General features: G+C 44.6%; 1 pseudogene; it reads left to right on the top strand.

Moving 5' to 3' along the window:
• The first annotated feature begins 430 nt into the window (after positions 1-430).
• LOC116366878 (histone H3.3-like) lies at positions 431-940 on the top strand (annotated as a pseudogene).
• Positions 941-13,285: the final 12,345 nt, after the last annotated feature.

The raw sequence follows: 13,285 nt of genomic DNA, 5'->3' as shown, positions 1-13,285 counted from the left end.
TCTGGCCCAACATCCAGGCAGTGCTGCTCCCCAAGAAGACTGAGAAGGCCGTCAAGCCAAGTAAATCGCGGTGCGGCTGCAACTTGACTACTCAACCCCCAAAGCTCTTTTAAGAGCCAACACCTAGCTCAGCAAAAGCGCAAAGTGTCCTTTGTATGCCTGGCCACTATTTGGCGCGTTGTTAGATACACACATAACACGGCACAGTATCAGTGCCCACATGAGGCCTAAATGAAGAATAACAAGTACTAGGCTAGAATGAGAGAGCATTATTGCGCGTAAGAGTAACTTTGCTCGCGGCCCTAACAAAAGACCCAAGCGCGCCTCGGCGAGGGAGGGTTTGCATTTTGGGGCGGCACGGAGAGGCCGAGCCTCCCGTCCATGGGCGGCGGAGGATGCCTCCGCAACGGGCCAATCAGGGCGTTGCGGAGATGGTGACCAATCAGCAGACGCCGCTGCCGGCTTTATAAACTTCACATAGGCATTTGGAGGCTATACTCCGACTGTGAAAGAAGGAAGCTAGCTATCGCCATGGCCAGAACCAAGCAAACCGCTCGCAAATCCACCGTGGCAAAGCACCCAGGAAGCAGCTCGCCACCAAGGCTTGCGCGCAAGAGCGCCCCGGCCACCGTCGGCGTGAAGAAGCCTCACCGTTACAGGCCCGGCACCGTGGCTCTTAGAGAGATCCGTCGTTACCAGAAGTCCACTGAGCTGCTGATCCGCAAACTGCCTTTCCAGCGCCTGTTGCGAGAAATTGCCCAGGACTTTAAGACCGACCTGCGCTTCCAGAGTTCCGCAGTGATGGCCCTGCAGAAGCAAGCGAGGCTTACCTGGTCGGCCTGTTCGAGGACACCAACCTGTGCGCCATCCACGCCAAGAGGGTGACCATCATGCCCAGGACATCCAGCTGGCCCGTCGTATTCGCGGAGAGCGCGCATAAACGATGACCTGATCTCCAAAATCCCCCAAAGGCTCTTTTAAGAGCCACCTCCATATTTCAGTCAAAGGCACAATTGTTCCATTTGTACACGCCCCTTTCCCACAGTTTTCCCTGCTCTCGAGTCCCTACAGACCGTGGTTCGATTCCAGCTGTATCACCACCGGCCGTGATTGTAAATAGAGTTTGTTCTTAACGGACTTGAGTCGTTTCAATAACGCTCTCTATATGTGATTAGATGTAGCCTAGAGTAGAAGAGGGGAAAATACAGTAGCAGTAATGAGTGATAGTAATGATATAGGGCAAAAGTGGCGAAATGGTCACTATGTAGCTAAGAACAACTGACTTTGAAAGTCCCATGTTGCAGTGCCGCTGATGAGAGGGAAAAGTTTTACCGTGGAGCACGGAGGCCATCTAGTGGTTAAACGCGGGTACTGTCAGCGTGTGAGCACGTCATAGTTGCTCCCTATTGGTATTTGATCTTCAGGGCCAGTGTTTCCCAAACTCGGTCCTCGGGTCCCCAAGTGGGGTACGTTGTTGTTTTTTCGAATCCAATTGCTCTTGGAATGTAACATGCATAGTACTGTCTTTTCCTTTGTGAAAATGGCCATTCAATCATTTCTGGGCCATGTGACATTCCTCGATGGCCCAAAAAATCCATGTTTTGATCCGATCATTACAACGTTAGCTGTGTGCACCCCATAATTCATGCGACTGACTAAGCTATTGAAAGTCAAATGATATATCTCTGTCCAGCGCAAGTGAAAGGTGGTCGAAAAAAGTGGTACCAACGTTTTGGTTGAAGGTACAGGAAATGTTGTAGGCCACCCAATTAGACGTGATATTATTAAGTCGCCCTTTTGTGCTTGTTTGTGTGAGTGCATAGGTAGTTGTTTCGATATGGTGGAATAAATGGAGAAATGAAAGGAATGTATTTAGTGGGATGAATTCAGTGTGCGATTGAATATTCCAATGCCATACCCATTGTTAGTCCTTTAGACTAGATCCGAGATCCCTTAAGAGAATGAAGAGAAAAGGTATCAGGACGGCAGGAATCAATAGATGTAATCATCAAGGGCTTGCAAAAGAGCTGTTACGAAACAGGACACAAGCAGCCGGGATGATTGCCCTATTAGTAGTTGACCAATTACAAAATAGCAATCAGCAATGCGGGCAGGTACGTGTTGATTGCTGTATTGGCTTCGTAAATAGGCTTCATAAGGAACTAAATGGCTCAGCACATGACACCTTCACAGTGGAGAATATTTGATACTACTGACTTCCGTTGAGTCGAGTCGTGTGTCCTTGACGTGATTTGAAGTCGACTTCTGATGTGGGATTTAGTTCATTTTTAAAAGAAGATTTGCTGAGGAATCGAAATGATAAGACAAAGTAAAGGCCCTAAATACAGGCTGCCAGTTAAATGCAGCAATGACACGGCTAAAGTGTGTAATTGCCGGACCAAAGAGCAGGAATTGTCTGCTGTTGCATCTTCACTCATGAGACAGGTAATAGCGGAGCTCCGTGGTGCTGAAAAGGACAGCGCCCCTGGCCATTTGCCAAAGCCTATTTCCCGTTGGAGGGATTCTTGACATGCTATAGGCACAGTTCAGTACACCCCTCATCCAACAGACAGACCCCCTCCTGTAATTGGTCCCAGAATCATCCACTTGATTCCCGACCACCAACCGATTCTCGGGGTGCATTGGTGTAAAATGTGGTCGTCGAGATAAAGTTCTATAGGCTACATGGGGTAATGGCATCTGGAGCTTTTTTTTTGGAGCTACCTACACCAGTAGGAGAGCTTACAGATAAAGAGTGCACTAGGCTAGAGAGAAAAGTAGCATTCCGTTTTTCATAAAGTAGGTCAATGTAACTTACCCTCTTTTGATACTTGAGAAACATACATTCACATGATGTCCAAATCTGCAAGAGACAAACCAGCAGAAAATCAGCAGGTGAACAAAAGGGTTAAGTGAATATGATTTAAGAGCAGTCAAATGAAGTAATAGTGACATAGATTGTAAGAACTGAAATCTACCATGTGAACATTGCATTGTGGCTTTAGAAGAGCATGTATTTGTAGATGAATGACAGATTAGGTTTGGTGACAAAGTAACTGTATAATTTGAGGTACTCTACATGAGCATGTGTTTGCCTATTTGATGATCTGTTGGTAGTTAATGTTTGATTTTGACCACGTACTTGTTGTGACAATTGCATCAGGTTGAGGGAGAAATGCTCTGTGTGGCCATTGTGAGTGGCACTTCTGATCCAGCAGGTGGTGTTAAGATCCCTCCCTATGTGGCTTGAATGATGAGCCAGTGTTGGCTAAATGACTTGTGGTCCAGTGGGTGGCGGTGAAATGCCTCCCTATCTATATGACTTGACCTATTCCTTTGACATTGTTCACTTGGAGATGATTCCGGTCTTCTTCGTGTCCTCTTCATGAGCACTTCTGCATGTCTTCCTTCCTGTCTTGCCATGTGTGTTTTTGTTAGATATCACTGGGCACATTCCTAACGTGGAGGTCGTTTGCATAGCTCATGTCATGTGGATATATAAAGTATTGTATTGTAAGGTATGTTAGTCTACGGACTGTCTGACATGGCTCGTCCATATATTGATGTATTCCAATTCCATTTGGGTGTATTGTGTGGAATGTTGGAACATGGTTCGATCTTACTTGTTAGACTTGACTGTGCTGTTGGAGCTAGTAACACAAGCATTTCTGCTAAACAGGTGTATGTATATCTCTCTAGTCACCCCCAAAACCAAATCTTTCTTTGGCCGCCTCTCCTTCCTTCCAGTTCTCTGCTGCCAATGACTGGAAGGAAGTAGAAAAATCTGTGAAACTGGAAACACTTATCTCCCTCACTAGCTTTAAGCACCAACTGTCAGAGCAGCTCACAGATTACTGCACCTGTACATAGCCCACCTATAATTTAGGCCAAACAACTACCTCTTTCCCTACTGTATTTAATGAATGAATTAATTTAGCTCCTTTGCACCCCATTATTTTTATTGCTACTTTGGACATTTGTTCCATTTGCAAATCTACCATTCCAGTGTTTGACTTGCTATATTGTATTTACTTTGCCACCATGGCCTTTTTTGACCTTTACCTCCCTTATCTCACCTCATTTGCTCACATGGTATATAGACTTGTTTATACTGTATTATTGACTGTATGTTTGTTTTACTCCATGTGTAAGTCTGTGTCGTTGTATGTGTCAAACTGCTTTGCTTTATCTTGGCTAGGTCGCAATTGTAAATGAGAAGTTGTTCTCAACTTGCCTACCTGGTTAAATAAAGGTGAAATAAAAAAATAAATAAAAAAATGTGTCTATTTGATTAGGATTAGGACTTTTCCTCTATGTGTCGCACTTCCATTTCCACTGTCATTTATGCTGCAGGCTAATTACTACCAATGTCATTGTGGTCCAAGTTCAACTCCTAGCCTATAGGGTGTGGTAACAGGCCCTCTGTTATTTGTTGTTGTACTCTGCATGTGAAGTATCTGCACTGTAGCCTATAGAGGAACTAAGCCCTTGATAATAGGGGAACGCAAGCAGTTGAAGGGAACAAGTGGCAGAGTCTAACCTGCTGTTGAACACAAACTCCCAGTCCTATGATGTTGCTCTGTGAAGGAGGTTAGCTTTTCAGCATTCAATTCATGGCAGCCTTCTTCTCCCTGGTTGATTTGTGAATGTGAGTGATTCGAGAATGTTTGGCTTTGGTATCCAAGGTGTTTGAGATTGTTGAGGACCAGTGTTCCGAGGGGCTGACTGTGACATCATAAAGCGGAATGTAGTTAGTGTGCTGTTTGAGGGATTCCAATTCAGTCCGTTGCGGCCTTCCAGGCAGCGCAGTTGTGCTTCAAGTGTGCTCTCTGTGTGATGACTTGTTGTGCGCCTACACGGACGGAGTACAGCTACGAACGGAGGTGACATTTGGGGTAAGCCTAAGCCTTTTCGTAACCTTAACCTATTTCTTCTAACTTGCTATGCTTTGTGCTTTGATGACACTAGCTGCATCCCAGCTAGTTGAACGCTTGTTCAGAGCCACCTCCATATTTCAGTCAAAAAGGCACAATTGTTCCATTTGTACACGCCCCTTTCCCACAGTGTTCCCTGCTCTCGAGTCCCTACAGACCGTGGTTCGATTCCAGGCTGTATCACCACCGGCCGTGATTGTAAATAAGAGTTTGTTCTTAACTGACTTGAGTCGTTTCAATAACGCTCTCTATATGTGATTAGATGTATGCCTAGAGTAGAAGAGGGGAAAAATACAGTAGCAGTAATGAGTGATAGTAATGATATAGGGCAAAAAGTGGCGAAAATTGTCACTATGTAGCTAAGAACAACTGACTTTGAAAGGTTGAGAGGGGTTGAGAGGGGAAAAGTTTACCGTGGAGCACGGAGGCCATCTAGTGGTTAAACGCGGGTACTGTCAGCGTGTGAGCACGTCATAGTTGCTCCCTATTGGTATTTGATCTTCAGGCCAGTGTTTCCCAAACTCGGTCCTCGGGTCCCCAAGTGGGGCACGTTGTGTTTTTTCGAATCCAATTGCTCTTGGAATGTAACATGCTAGAGTATGTATTTTCCTTTGTGAAAATGGCCATTCAATCATTTCTGGGCCATGTGACATTCCTCGATGGCCCAAAAAATCCATGTTTTGATCCGATCATTACAACGTTAGCTGTGTGCACCCCATAATTCATGCGACTGACTAAGCTATTGAAAGTCAAATGATATATCTCTGTCCAGCGCAAGTGAAAGGTGGTCGAAAAAAGTGGTACCAACGTTTTGGTTGAAGGTACAGGAAATGTTGTAGGCCACCCAATTAGACGTGATATTATTAAGTCGCCCTTTTGTGCTTGTTTGTGTGAGTGCATAGGTTAGTTGTTTCGATATGGTGGAATAAATGGAGAAATGAAAGGAATGTATTTAGTGGGATGAATTCAGTGTGCGATTGAATATTCCAATGCCATACCCATTGTTAGTCCTTTAGACTAGATCCGAGATCCCTTAAGAGAATGAAGAGAAAAGGTATCAGGACGGCAGGAATCAATAGATGTAATCATCAAGGGCTTGCAAAGGAGCTGTTACGAAACAGGACACAAGCAGCCGGGATGATTGCCCTATTAGTAGTTGACCAATTACAAAATAGCAATCAGCAATGCGGGCAGGTACGTGTTGATTGCTGTATTGGCTTCGTAAATAGGCTTCATAAGGAACTAAATGGCTCAGCACATGACACCTTCACAGTGGAGAATATTTGATACTACTGACTTCCGTTGAGTCGAGTCGTGTGTCCTTGACGTGATTTGAAGTCGACTTCTGATGTGGGATTTAGTTCATTTTTAAAAGAAGATTTGCTGAGGAATCGAAATGATAAGACAAAGTAAAGGCCCTAAATACAGGCTGCCAGTTAAATGCAGCAATGACACGGCTAAAGTGTGTAATTGCCGGACCAAAGAGCAGGAATTGTCTGCTGTTGCATCTTCACTCATGAGACAGGTAATAGCGGAGCTCCGTGGTGCTGAAAAGGACAGCGCCCCTGGCCATTTGCCAAAGCCTATTTCCCGTTGGAGGGATTCTTGACATGCTATAGGCACAGTTCAGTACACCCCTCATCCAACAGACAGACCCCCTCCTGTAATTGGTCCCAGAATCATCCACTTGATTCCCGACCACCAACCGATTCTCGGGGTGCATTGGTGTAAAATGTGGTCGTCGAGATAAAGTTCTATAGGCTACATGGGGTAATGGCATCTGGAGCTTTTTTTTGGAGCTACCTACACCAGTAGGAGAGCTTACAGATAAAGAGTGCACTAGGCTAGAGAGAAAAGTAGCATTCCGTTTTTCATAAAGTAGGTCAATGTAACTTACCCTCTTTTGATACTTGAGAAACATACATTCACATGATGTCCAAATCTGCAAGAGACAAACCAGCAGAAAATCAGCAGGTGAACAAAAGGGTTAAGTGAATATGATTTAAGAGCAGTCAAATGAAGTAATAGTGACATAGATTGTAAGAACTGAAATCTACCATGTGAACATTGCATTGTGGCTTTAGAAGAGCATGTATTTGTAGATGAATGACAGATTAGGTTTGGTGACAAAGTAACTGTATAATTTGAGGTACTCTACATGAGCATGTGTTTGCCTATTTGATGATCTGTTGGTAGTTAATGTTTGATTTTGACCACGTACTTGTTGTGACAATTGCATCAGGTTGAGGGAGAAATGCTCTGTGTGGCCATTGTGAGTGGCACTTCTGATCCAGCAGGTGGTGTTAAGATCCCTCCCTATGTGGCTTGAATGATGAGCCAGTGTTGGCTAAATGACTTGTGGTCCAGTGGGTGGCGGTGAAATGCCTCCCTATCTATATGACTTGACCTATTCCTTTGACATTGTTCACTTGGAGATGATTCCGGTCTTCTTCGTGTCCTCTTCATGAGCACTTCTGCATGTCTTCCTTCCTGTCTTGCCATGTGTGTTTTTGTTAGATATCACTGGGCACATTCCTAACGTGGAGGTCGTTTGCATAGCTCATGTCATGTGGATATATAAAGTATTGTATTGTAAGGTATGTTAGTCTACGGACTGTCTGACATGGCTCGTCCATATATTGATGTATTCCAATTCCATTTGGGTGTATTGTGTGGAATGTTGGAACATGGTTCGATCTTACTTGTTAGACTTGACTGTGCTGTTGGAGCTAGTAACACAAGCATTTCTGCTAAACAGGTGTATGTATATCTCTCTAGTCACCCCCAAAACCAAATCTTTCTTTGGCCGCCTCTCCTTCCTTCCAGTTCTCTGCTGCCAATGACTGGAAGGAAGTAGAAAAATCTGTGAAACTGGAAACACTTATCTCCCTCACTAGCTTTAAGCACCAACTGTCAGAGCAGCTCACAGATTACTGCACCTGTACATAGCCCACCTATAATTTAGGCCAAACAACTACCTCTTTCCCTACTGTATTTAATGAATTAATTAATTTAGCTCCTTTGCACCCCATTATTTTTATTGCTACTTTGGACATTTCTTCCATTTGCAAATCTACCATTCCAGTGTTTGACTTGCTATATTGTATTTACTTTGCCACCATGGCCTTTTTTTGACCTTTACCTCCCTTATCTCACCTCATTTGCTCACATGGTATATAGACTTGTTTATACTGTATTATTGACTGTATGTTTGTTTTACTCCATGTGTAAGTCTGTGTCGTTGTATGTGTCAAACTGCTTTGCTTTATCTTGGCTAGGTCGCAATTGTAAATGAGAAGTTGTTCTCAACTTGCCTACCTGGTTAAATAAAGGTGAAATAAAAAAATAAAATAAAAAATGTGTCTATTTGATTAGGATTAGGACTTTTCCTCTATGTGTCGCACTTCCATTTCCACTGTCATTTATGCTGCAGGCTAATTACTACCAATGTCATTGTGGTCCAAGTTCAAATCCTAGCCTATAGGGTGTGGTAACAGGCCCTCTGTTATTTGTTGTTGTACTCTGCATGTGAAGTATCTGCACTGTAGCCTATAGAGGAACTAAGCCCTTGATAATAGGGGAACGCAAGCAGTTGAAGGGAACAAGTGGCAGAGTCTAACCTGCTGTTGAACACAAACTCCCAGTCCTATGATGTTGCTCTGTGAAGGAGGTTAGCTTTTCAGCATTCAATTCATGGCAGCCTTCTTCTCCCTGGTTGATTTGTGAATGTGAGTGATTCGAGAATGTTTGGCTTTGGTATCCAAGGTGTTTGAGATTGTTGAGGACCAGTGTTCCGAGGGGCTGACTGTGACATCATAAAGCGGAATGTAGTTAGTGTGCTGTTTGAGGGATTCCAATTCAGTCCGTTGCGGCCTTCCAGGCAGCGCAGTTGTGCTTCAAGTGTGCTCTCTGTGTGATGACTTGTTGTGCGCCTACACGGACGGAGTACAGCTACGAACGGAGGTGACATTTGGGGTAAGCCTAAGCCTTTTCGTAACCTTAACCTATTTCTTCTAACTTGCTATGCTTTGTGCTTTGATGACACTAGCTGCATCCCAGCTAGTTGAACGCTTGTTCAGAGCCACCTCCATATTTCAGTCAAAAAGGCACAATTGTTCCATTTGTACACGCCCCTTTCCCACAGTGTTCCCTGCTCTCGAGTCCCTACAGACCGTGGTTCGATTCCAGGCTGTATCACCACCGGCCGTGATTGTAAATAAGAGTTTGTTCTTAACTGACTTGAGTCGTTTCAATAACGCTCTCTATATGTGATTAGATGTATGCCTAGAGTAGAAGAGGGGAAAAATACAGTAGCAGTAATGAGTGATAGTAATGATATAGGGCAAAAAGTGTCGAAAATGGTCACTATGTAGCTAAGAACAACTGACTTTGAAAGGTTGAGAGGGGTTGAGAGGGGAAAAGTTTTACCGTGGAGCACGGAGGCCATCTAGTGGTTAAACGCGGGTACTGTCAGCGTGTGAGCACGTCATAGTTGCTCCCTATTGGTATTTGATCTTCAGGCCAGTGTTTCCCAAACTCGGTCCTCGGGTCCCCAAGTGGGGCACGTTGTGTTTTTTCGAATCCAATTGCTCTTGGAATGTAACATGCTAGAGTATGTCTTTTCCTTTGTGAAAATGGCCATTCAATCATTTCTGGGCCATGTGACATTCCTCGATGGCCCAAAAAATCCATGTTTTGATCCGATCATTACAACGTTAGCTGTGTGCACCCCATAATTCATGCGACTGACTAAGCTATTGAAAGTCAAATGATATATCTCTGTCCAGCGCAAGTGAAAGGTGGTCGAAAAAAAGTGGTACCAACGTTTTGGTTGAAGGTACAGGAAATGTTGTAGGCCACCCAATTAGACGTGATATTATTAAGTCGCCCTTTTGTGCTTGTTTGTGTGAGTGCATAGGTAAGTTGTTTCGATATGGTGGAATAAATGGAGAAATGAAAGGAATGTATTTAGTGGGATGAATTCAGTGTGCGATTGAATATTCCAATGCCATACCCATTGTTAGTCCTTTAGACTAGATCCGAGATCCCTTAAGAGAATGAAGAGAAAAGGTATCAGGACGGCAGGAATCAATAGATGTAATCATCAAGGGCTTGCAAAAGAGCTGTTACGAAACAGGACACAAGCAGCCGGGATGATTGCCCTATTAGTAGTTGACCAATTACAAAATAGCAATCAGCAATGCGGGCAGGTACGTGTTGATTGCTGTATTGGCTTCGTAAATAGGCTTCATAAGGAACTAAATGGCTCAGCACATGACACCTTCACAGTGGAGAATATTTGATACTACTGACTTCCGTTGAGTCGAGTCGTGTGTCCTTGACGTGATTTGAAGTCGACTTCTGATGTGGGATTTAGTTCATTTTTAAAAGAAGATTTGCTGAGGAATCGAAATGATAAGACAAAGTAAAGGCCCTAAATACAGGCTGCCAGTTAAATGCAGCAATGACACGGCTAAAGTGTGTAATTGCCGGACCAACGAGCAGGAATTGTCTGCTGTTGCATCTTCACTCATGAGACAGGTAATAGCGGAGCTCCGTGGTGCTGAAAAGGACAGCGCCCCTGGCCATTTGCCAAAGCCTATTTCCCGTTGGAGGGATTCTTGACATGCTATAGGCACAGTTCAGTACACCCCTCATCCAACAGACAGACCCCCTCCTGTAATTGGTCCCAGAATCATCCACTTGATTCCCGACCACCAACCGATTCTCGGGGTGCATTGGTGTAAAATGTGGTCGTCGAGATAAAGTTCTATAGGCTACATGGGGTAATGGCATCTGGAGCTTTTTTTTTGGAGCTACCTACACCAGTAGGAGAGCTTACAGATAAAGAGTGCACTAGGCTAGAGAGAAAAGTAGCATTCCGTTTTTCATAAAGTAGGTCAATGTAACTTACCCTCTTTTGATACTTGAGAAACATACATTCACATGATGTCCAAATCTGCAAGAGACAAACCAGCAGAAAATCAGCAGGTGAACAAAAGGGTTAAGTGAATATGATTTAAGAGCAGTCAAATGAAGTAATAGTGACATAGATTGTAAGAACTGAAATCTACCATCAAATCAAATCAAATCAAATTTATTTATATAGCCCTTCGTACATCAGCTGATATCTCAAAGTGCTGTACAGAAACCCGGCCTAAAACCCCAAACAGCAAGCAATGCAGGTGGAGAAGCACGGTGGCTAGGAAAAACTCCCTAGAAAGGCCAATACCTAGGAAGAAACCTAGAGAGGAACCAGGCTATGTGGGGTGGCCAGTCCTCTTCTGGCTGTGCCGGGTGGAGATTATAACAGAACATGGTCAAGATGTTCAATGTTCATAAATGACCAGCATGGTCGAATAATAATAAGGCAGAACAGTTGAAACTAGAGCACAGCACAGTCAGGTGGAAGTTGAAACTGGAGCAGCAGCATGGCCAGGTAGACTGGGGACAGCAAGGAGTCATCATGTCAGGTAGTCCTGGGGCATGGTCCTAGGGCTCAGGTCAGTTGAAACTGGAACAGCAGCATGGCCAGGTGGACTGGGGACAGCAAGGAGTCATCATGTCAGGTAGTCCTGGGGCATGGTCCTAGGGCTCAGGTCCTCCGAGAGAGAGAAAGAAAGAGAGAAGGAGAGAATTAGAGAACACACACTTAGATTCACACAGGACACCGAATAGGACAGGAGAAGTACTCCAGATATAACAAACTGACCCCAGCCCCCCGACACATAAACTACTGCAGCATAAATACTGGAGGCTGAGACAGGAGGGGTCAGGAGACACTGTGGCCCCATCCGAGGACACCCCCGGACAGGGCCAAACAGGAAGGATATAACCCCACCCACTTTGCCAAAGCACAGCCCCCACACCACTAGAGGGATATCTTCAACCACCAACTTACCATCCTGAGACAAGGCTGAGTATAGCCCACAAAGATCTCCGCCACGGCACAACCCAAGGGGGGGGGGGGGGGGCGCCAACCCAGACAGGATGACCACAACAGTGAATCAACCCACTCAGGTGACGCACCCCCTCCAGGGACGGCATGAGAGAGCCCCAGCAAGCCAGTGACTCAGCCCCTGTAATAGGGTTAGAGGCAGAGAATCCCAGTGGAAAGAGGGGAACCGGCCAGGCAGAGACAGCAAGGGCGGTTCGTTGCTCCAGAGCCTTTCCGTTCACCTTCCCACTCCTGGGCCAGACTACACTCAATCATATGACCCACTGAAGAGATGAGTCTTCAGTAAAGACTTAAAGGTTGAGACCGAGTTTGAGTCTCTGACATGGGTAGGCAGACCGTTCCATAAAAATGGAGCTCTATAGGAGAAAGCCCTGTGAACATTGCATTGTGGCTTTAGAAGAGCATGTATTTGTAGATGAATGACAGATTAGGTTTGGTGACAAAGTAACTGTATAATTTGAGGTACTCTACATGAGCATGTGTTTGCCTATTTGATGATCTGTTGGTAGTTAATGTTTGATTTTGACCACGTACTTGTTGTGACAATTGCATCAGGTTGAGGGAGAAATGCTCTGTGTGGCCATTGTGAGTGGCACTTCTGATCCAGCAGGTGGTGTTAAGATCCCTCCCTATGTGGCTTGAATGATGAGCCAGTGTTGGCTAAATGACTTGTGGTCCAGTGGGTGGCGGTGAAATGCCTCCCTATCTATATGACTTGACCTATTCCTTTGACATTGTTCACTTGGAGATGATTCCGGTCTTCTTCGTGTCCTCTTCATGAGCACTTCTGCATGTCTTCCTTCCTGTCTTGCCATGTGTGTTTTTGTTAGATATCACTGGGCACATTCCTAACGTGGAGGTCGTTTGCATAGCTCATGTCATGTGGATATATAAAGTATTGTATTGTAAGGTATGTTAGTCTACGGACTGTCTGACATGGCTCGTCCATATATTGATGTATTCCAATTCCATTTGGGTGTATTGTGTGGAATGTTGGAACATGGTTCGATCTTACTTGTTAGACTTGACTGTGCTGTTGGAGCTAGTAACACAAGCATTTCTGCTAAACAGGTGTATGTATATCTCTCTAGTCACCCCCAAAACCAAATCTTTCTTTGGCCGCCTCTCCTTCCTTCCAGTTCTCTGCTGCCAATGACTGGAAGGAAGTAGAAAAATCTGTGAAACTGGAAACACTTATCTCCCTCACTAGCTTTAAGCACCAACTGTCAGAGCAGCTCACAGATTACTGCACCTGTACATAGCCCACCTATAATTTAGGCCAAACAACTACCTCTTTCCCTACTGTATTTAATGAATTAATTAATTTAGCTCCTTTGCACCCCATTATTTTTATTGCTACTTTGGACATTTCTTCCATTTGCAAATCTACCAT

This window comes from Oncorhynchus kisutch, unplaced genomic scaffold, assembly GCF_002021735.2.
Source record: "Oncorhynchus kisutch isolate 150728-3 unplaced genomic scaffold, Okis_V2 scaffold1591, whole genome shotgun sequence".
Lineage (NCBI taxonomy): Eukaryota > Metazoa > Chordata > Actinopteri > Salmoniformes > Salmonidae > Oncorhynchus > Oncorhynchus kisutch.
Note: the sequence above shows the minus strand (reverse complement) of the source record. Positions and strands in the feature narration are given on the sequence as shown.